Source organism: Mytilus galloprovincialis, chromosome 5 (genome assembly GCF_965363235.1).
Source record: "Mytilus galloprovincialis chromosome 5, xbMytGall1.hap1.1, whole genome shotgun sequence".
Taxonomy (NCBI): Eukaryota; Metazoa; Mollusca; class Bivalvia; order Mytilida; family Mytilidae; genus Mytilus; species Mytilus galloprovincialis.
In genome coordinates, this window is record NC_134842.1 from 46,672,338 (window position 1) to 46,680,047 (window position 7,710).

Consider the following 7,710-nt stretch of genomic DNA (forward strand, 5'->3'; position numbering starts at 1 on the left):
TATATATATATATCGTGTGGTCTAGCGTGACGGCTTCAGTGCAGGCGATTTGGTGTCACGATATCTCAGTAGCATGGGTTCGAATCCCAGCGAGGAAAGAACAAACAATTTTCGAAAGCAAATTTACAGATGTAACATTGTTTGGTTGATGTTTAGACGAGTTGTATACATAATGTACACAGCCATGTATCACCATCATTGCTAATGATCCGATGGATACATTTGTTGTAGATTTGTCACTGACTCAGACGTACTTATATATGTTATAAATATTATTATTTTCTGTGACTGTATCTTGCATTAATTTGTAGGATCCTTCACTATAGATAATTGAGCTGATCTCTTACAATAACATCTCCATGCCTTATATATCATGCACTGTAGTACGCCGCTAGATTAAAACTGACGAGGAAAGGTAACACACAGCCACTGAAAGCTGAATTATTTGAAGCCCAGGTGGTCGTGTGGTCTAGCGGGACGGCTTTAGTGCAGGCGATTTGGTGTCACGATATCTCAGTAGCATGGGTTCGAATCCCAGCGAGGGAAGAACAAAATATTTGCCGTTTTCAATATTGAATTATGGTTAGGTTTGATAAAAATTTCTCAAAAACAATAAAGGAGTAAGTTCGGTAAGGGCCATATTTGGCCCCAATTATAAAGTTCATAGTTAAAAGACAATAAATGCTTTAAGTTGCCTTAAAGACATGTGAGAAAGTTAAACAGAACTGTTTTTGTCAAAGTTTAATTCTAACACGTTGATTTTTACATCCCAAAAAGGTCAAGAGAAGAGATTTTTGTGAAATTTGACAAAATCAGCTGGATTTCAACCAAATATAGGACCAGGAAACATAGAGCGCAGGCGTCGACAAGCTTAATATTCAAATAAGACATGTGAAATGTCTTCACAAACATTATTTTAAAAGATTTTTGTTGTCGACGTATGCGCTCTATGTTTCCTGTCCAATAATCAATGGAAATTTACCCATTTTCATTGATTTTTTCGTGAAAAATCAATATGAGTACAACTTGTGACGTCATAATGAAACACAGAAACGTGAAATTTTCAATAAAATGGCTTATATCCTATCTAGTCAATGTATTAGCTATAATTTATCGTGATATTGGTAAATAAATCCGAATTTGAAATTTACGCTAAAAAAGGGGGTCATTTTAGGACCTTATCGAACATACTCCAAAGTTTACAGATCTAACATTGTTTGGTTGATTTTTAGACGAGTTGTATATATATATATATATTATAGCCTTGGCATCAACTATTTTTTTATAGAATATTTCTTTATTTTGCAATTTCTTTTTCTACACTACAAATAAAAGCTTCCTTTACTTTGATATTAGACCTAACATACTTAACCTTTCAATGCATTTTAAGATTTGTTTTTCTTTAACTTCCTATTAATTGGTAAACTTCAAGTGGGGTAATCATTATTCAACAATTTTTCAGAGTTCTTTCTGTTTGAAAGTCATATTTCAGTCAAAAATTAGATTTTAAAAGTAATTTTGATTGAAGTAGTTAATGGGGTGCATTTACTAAACTCCAAATACGACTATTTTATGTCATGTAAAGCAAATAAATAGCAAATAGCAAATAGAGATAAGCAACAAAATTTCACATTTCAATAAAAATTGATGAGAAATCATAATATACATTTTTTGCATTAATTCATTTTATTATAAAAGAGGTAGTCCCTTATCAAATTGCAAAATCACTAAACCACATCATTTGAATGGAAAACAACTGTCATATCCCTTACTTAGAGAAAAGTGGATTAAACCTGATGGTACAACTAAATAAAAGTCTCACATTACATTCAAGTATCTCAAGGATTTCTTAAGACTGAAATAAATTTAAATGATTTGGTTGTTTTCTCAATGACCTATACCTCCACATCTCTTCTAATGCATTAAAGATATCTGTGTCATGATACATCAAAGGTCTCAAGTAACCACTTATTATATTTTTTGGAGGATTGAGGATATTTGATGTACAGGTAAATTCATTTAAACTGGTATTAGGAAAAGATAGATAATGACTGGTGTTTTCATATATAAAGAATAAAATTGACAATGGAAATGAGGAATGTGTAAAAGAGAATAAAACAACCCGACCATAGAACAGACAACAATATCTATTTCTTTCCAATGTCATTACCGAGTAATGTACCCGTATTAAATAGAAACGAACAAAAAGTAAGCATACCAAAGGAGTTGTAATAAAGTTTAGTTTTTAAATATAAATTGGTCCACCACCTTCATTTACAAACAATATACTTGAAACATTCTTTTCTTTTAAATATGTGAAACATTTTTTAAAAAGGAAATAAGTACATACTAAGCATACTGATGTCAGAAGTGATTGAACAAAAATATTTAAAGGTTAATGAATTGAACTGAAATTTAACAGGAAAGAAAAAAATGACTGCTGTACATCATACACATTGTCATAAATATATGTTTAGAATATCCATTTCTTTCTTTTTGTTTTGATTTGTTTTGTTTCTTTTGTTTGATAAAGGAAACTAACAAATAATTAGCTAACCAATATTATAAGGGAATAAAAAACATTTGATATGAAGGTTGACTAATTTAAACTGAAAATAAGAGAAAAGAAAGAATGACTATACTGTATAAATATTCATGAATATCCATTTACAGTCTTTTCTAATTTTTGTATGAATGGAAACTGCTTTCGACTTTTATATAGAATGAAAAGTATCAGAGAGTTGATATAAACACTGTATAAATCGTGAAATGCACAGTCACAATGTATCAAGGGTATTATTATATCAAATGAACCAATATTTCAGGTGGAACCAGCCAGCTCAGTATGAAGTACCTTGGATAAAAGTAGAGGGGAACAGTTTACAGTATTAAAAAGAAAAATGGACAATATTAGCCACAAATCTGAGACAAATGATGGTTAAACAACATTAAGATTACTTGTAAACTGTTATGAGCACAGGAACCTTCAAATAGAATGTTAAAGTAAATATTGATAGCAAAAATTATTTAAAATATGTATAAATGTCATGTTATTAGTAAATAATTTCAAGTTTCTTTCATTAGTTTGTGTGTTCAGGCTTTTTATCCATGACATCTTAACTGTAGTCGAAGCCATTGAAACTTTTGAGAATGTTTAATATCCTGCGGAATTAATTGTAGACCTATTTTATTTATTGATGCAAATAATTTTTATCTGTTTCCCTTTCACTTGGACTTAATATCAATGGGGATAGACATCTGTTACAACATACAACAGATATAGTTAAGTCTGCCTCATATCTTGACTTACATCTAGAAATAGTCAATAAGGGTTGGATAAAATCAAAACTTTACGACAAAAATTGTTCCCAATTGTGAACTTTCCATTTCTATGGAGTAACATTCCAGCAGCACTTGCATACAGAGTATATATCTCCCAATTGATATAATATTCCTGTACATGTATTTCCTATCATTATTTCATTGATCGAGGAAACTATTAAACCAAGAATTCCAAATGGTGAAGTTAAAGTCATTCCTTCTTAAATTTTACGGACGTCATCACGAGTTGGTTGACCGTTTCACAGATGATATTGGATATGATTCTTACGCCGTAACTACAATCCCCTTTCCTTTTCATGAATGGACTATTTACGTAGTTTGTAATAACATGAGCAACACGACGGGTGTAACATGTGGAGCAAGATCTGCTTACTCTTCCGAATCACATGAGATCACCTCCAGTATTTGGTGGGGTTCGTGTTGCTCAGTCTTTTGTTTTCTATGTTGTTTCTTGTATTCTATTATTTGTCTGTTTGTCTTCTTTATTTTTAGCCATAACGTTGTCAATGTCTGGTATCTTCATTTAACTAGTTTATTGAGTTGAAAATGATGATCTTTCTACATTTGAAAATGCCTGTACCAAGTCAGGAATATGACAGTTCTTGTCCATTCGTTTTTTATGTGTTTTGTCAGTTGATTTTCCCATGTGATTAGGGACTTTCTGATATATCAGTTAAGTATTTTTGTGATTTTACTTTCTATCTATGAATATTCAAAGCATTTATCTGGCACAGTATCGTTGTGCATCTCCTATTCTATTTTTAAATTTTAAATTGTATTTCCTTTATGGAGCCAAAAAATAAGGAATATGACACAAATATGGTAGCAGGAGAAACGAATTATTGCATTCTGCTCAAAGTTTTGAATTTCAATAAAATTGAGAATGGAAACAGGGAATATGTTTTAGAGACAACAACTTACAAAATGTAACCAAAGAGCAGCAGACAACAGATGAAGGCCACCAATCAGTCTTCAACGCAGTGAGAAAATCCTGCATCTGAAGGCAATATTCAACTGGCTCTAAACAAAAAGCTGTACTAATTCAGTTCAGTGAAAATGGATGTCATAATAAACTGCAAAACATATAATGAACTAAAATTTAAAATCACTCAAGACTAACAAAGGCTGGAGACTTCTGACTTAGGACAGGTGTCAAATTGCTACGGGGTTAAACATTTTTTGTCAGATTGAAACCCTCCCTCTATACCTCAAGCCAATATTCATACTTTGGATTCGTTTATTTTTGTTGATTAAGGAAATATATTTTCTCTAATATTTGATTTCGTCATTTTGCCAAAGTCTGCATACAAGCTTTTCTGCTAATTTCTCACGGTTTTTATAACACTTGAATTCCTTCTATATTACATACATCCGATGATTATATATTTTCATACAATTATTCAACCATATTTTAAAATGTCGGCGTTGATTGAGAGAAGCAAAATCTTGTATGATCTACCAGCTTTCACTAATGTTCAAATTAATGATTAGGGGTTATGTGAATAAGCTATTGAAAAGATCTGATTATAAGGAAAATATCAGAGTCCATCTTCTCATCCAACACTATTTAAGCCTTTTCATCTTTTAGCCAAGAATTTTATAAAATATAAAGTACCTTTATATATATAACACTGATGAAAGACATTATTCAAGTATTTTTTTTAAATAAAGAATTTATAATGTCCATTTAAACCTTAAGAGGGGAAAAAATAAGTTTGGATTGCAAAAAAAAGTGAATATTACTAAACATGACGGAGATGTGAGGTATCTCCAAACTGTATTGAACAATTGGAACCAAACTTGACCACAACCATCATCATCTAGTTTTAAAAATATGTCCAATGATCCCGCTTGCTTACCAACATGCCAGATATAGCTAAAAGTAAAATAAATATGTTAAAAGTATTTGTATGGAGCCTTATATTTTTTTTCAGTCTGTTGGCGGTCTTTTGGTCTGTCCATCTGTCCCGCTTCAGTTTAAAACGTTACTGGTCAAGGTATTTTTTGATGAAGTTGAAGTCCAACCAACTTAAAGCTTAATGCACATGTCCCCTTTGATATGAAACAATGTATTTCTAATTTAAATGCAAAATTAGACTTTTGACCCCAATTCGTTATGCACTGAAAATAGAAAATGAAATTTGTGCGCTCTAAAGGTTAAAATGTTTGATCAAGGTAGTTTTTGTCGAGCCTGCAACTTTAGTTGTAGAAAGCTCGACATAGGAGTATTGATCCGGCGTCGGCGGCAGCGTTATCTAACTTCTTAAAAGCTTTATATCTTAGAAGGTGGAAGACCTGGATGCTTCATACTTTGTATATAGATGTAGGAACTTTGCGTCAGTCACATGCCCAATTTCCTTGACCTCATTTTCATGGTTTAGTGACAACTGGTAATGTTAAATTCTCTTATGTCAGTTAATTGCTAGTAGTCTGTTGTTATTTATGTATTATTGTCATTCTTTTTTCTTTGGTTACATCTTCTGACATCAGACTCGGACTTCTCTTGAACTGAATTTTAATGTGCGTATTGTTATGCGTTTACTTTTCTACATTGGCTAAAAGTATAGGGGGAGGGTTGAGATATTACAAACATGTTTAACCCCGCTGCATGTTTGCGCCTGTCCCAAGTCAGGAGCCTCTGGCCTTTGTTAGTCTTGTATTATTTTAATTTTAGTTTCTTGTGTACAATTTGGAAATTAGTATGGCGTTCATTATCACTGAACTAGTATATATTTGTAAAGGGGCCAGCTGAAGGACGCCTCCGGGTGCGGATATTTTTCGCTACATTGAAGACCTGTTGGTGACCTTCTGCTGTTGTTTTTTTTTACGGTCGGGTTGTTGTCTCTTTGACACATTCCCCATTTCCATTCTCAATTTTATCTCTTATTATATGTGTTAGGATAACTATACTTGGTATGTTCGTACCTTGCAAGGTCCTAATGCCTGTAAGACAGTTTTCACTTGACCTCGACCTAATGTCATGGATCAGTGAACAAAGTTAAGTTTTGGTGGTAAAGTCCATATCTCAAATAATATAAGCAATAGGTCTAGTATATTTGGTGTATGGAAGGACTGTAAGGTGAACATTGACCTCATTGTCATAGTTGTGTGGTTATAGTTAAGTTTTTGTGTTTTGGTCGTGTTTTTGCCTGGCGTGGTTCACCTTATTTTCATGGTTCAATGATCAATGTTTAGTTTTCTTGGGTAATGTTGAGTTGATGTGACAGTAAAGCTTTATATTTAGGACTTTCAACATAATATTAATGTTTAGTAAAGAAGGCGAGACATTTCATCGTGTGCACTCTTGTTGGTGAAGTTGGAAGTCCAATCAACATGAAACTAAGTACACCTGTTCCTTATGATATGATGTTTCTAATTTAATTTCCAAATTAGAGTTTTGACCCCAATTTCAAGGTCCACTGAATATACAAAATTAAAGTGTGAGTGGGACATCCATATGCTATGGACACTTTCTTGTTTTTTTCTATAAATTGAAAATCACTTTAGATAGAGATAATCTGAAGACCAGAAATGTTATGAATGTCAAGATCTACCTCTTGTTTATTTACCTCAAAACTGTAAAATGGCTCTTATAAAAGTAATTGCCCATAAAACGTTTGGTATGCAATTGAAGGAGCTATTTCCGTGGATATTATTCTGACCCATCACAAGGCTTTACATTTCGATTATAAAGGGTTAACCTGACCCCGACCTCATTCAATGGATTAATGTTAATTGCCATATCCAAAATTGGTTTTTGTTTGTTTTGCAAATAAAGAATATATAAAATATATATATATATATTAATTTTATAGGTACGTGTTTGGCATTGCGTGTTAGAATTAACTGTTCATTCATCAATAATTTCACGATGGAATGTAATTTAATCACTTATATATTGTACATTTACATTTAAAATAAGAACATATGAAATCAGAATGAACTTGTTTGAATGTGACTCATGTTGGTGATTTTTTTGAAATAATAAATTCAAAGTACACTAAAAGTAGGTTTAGATTAATAAAGCTATATAAAAAATAATGAGACACTGTGGATTTATTATTATTCGTTGGATACCAATTTTCGTGGGTTTCGTGGGTACAAGTGAATCCCGAATTTAAATGGTAAAAAAATAACATATTTTCTATGGCTTTGTATGCACAGTTTGACAAAACCACGAAACAAAAAATCCACAAATATGCAAGTTTTCCTCAATCCACGAAAATTGATACCCATGAAAATAATTGAATCCACAATATTATGGAGATTCATTGAACGTGCAAGACAAAATCCCTTTAAACCTTACAAACAATTCAATACAAGGTTTTTCAAATTTTGTCTCACGTTGATAGGGAATTGCTTTTAAGG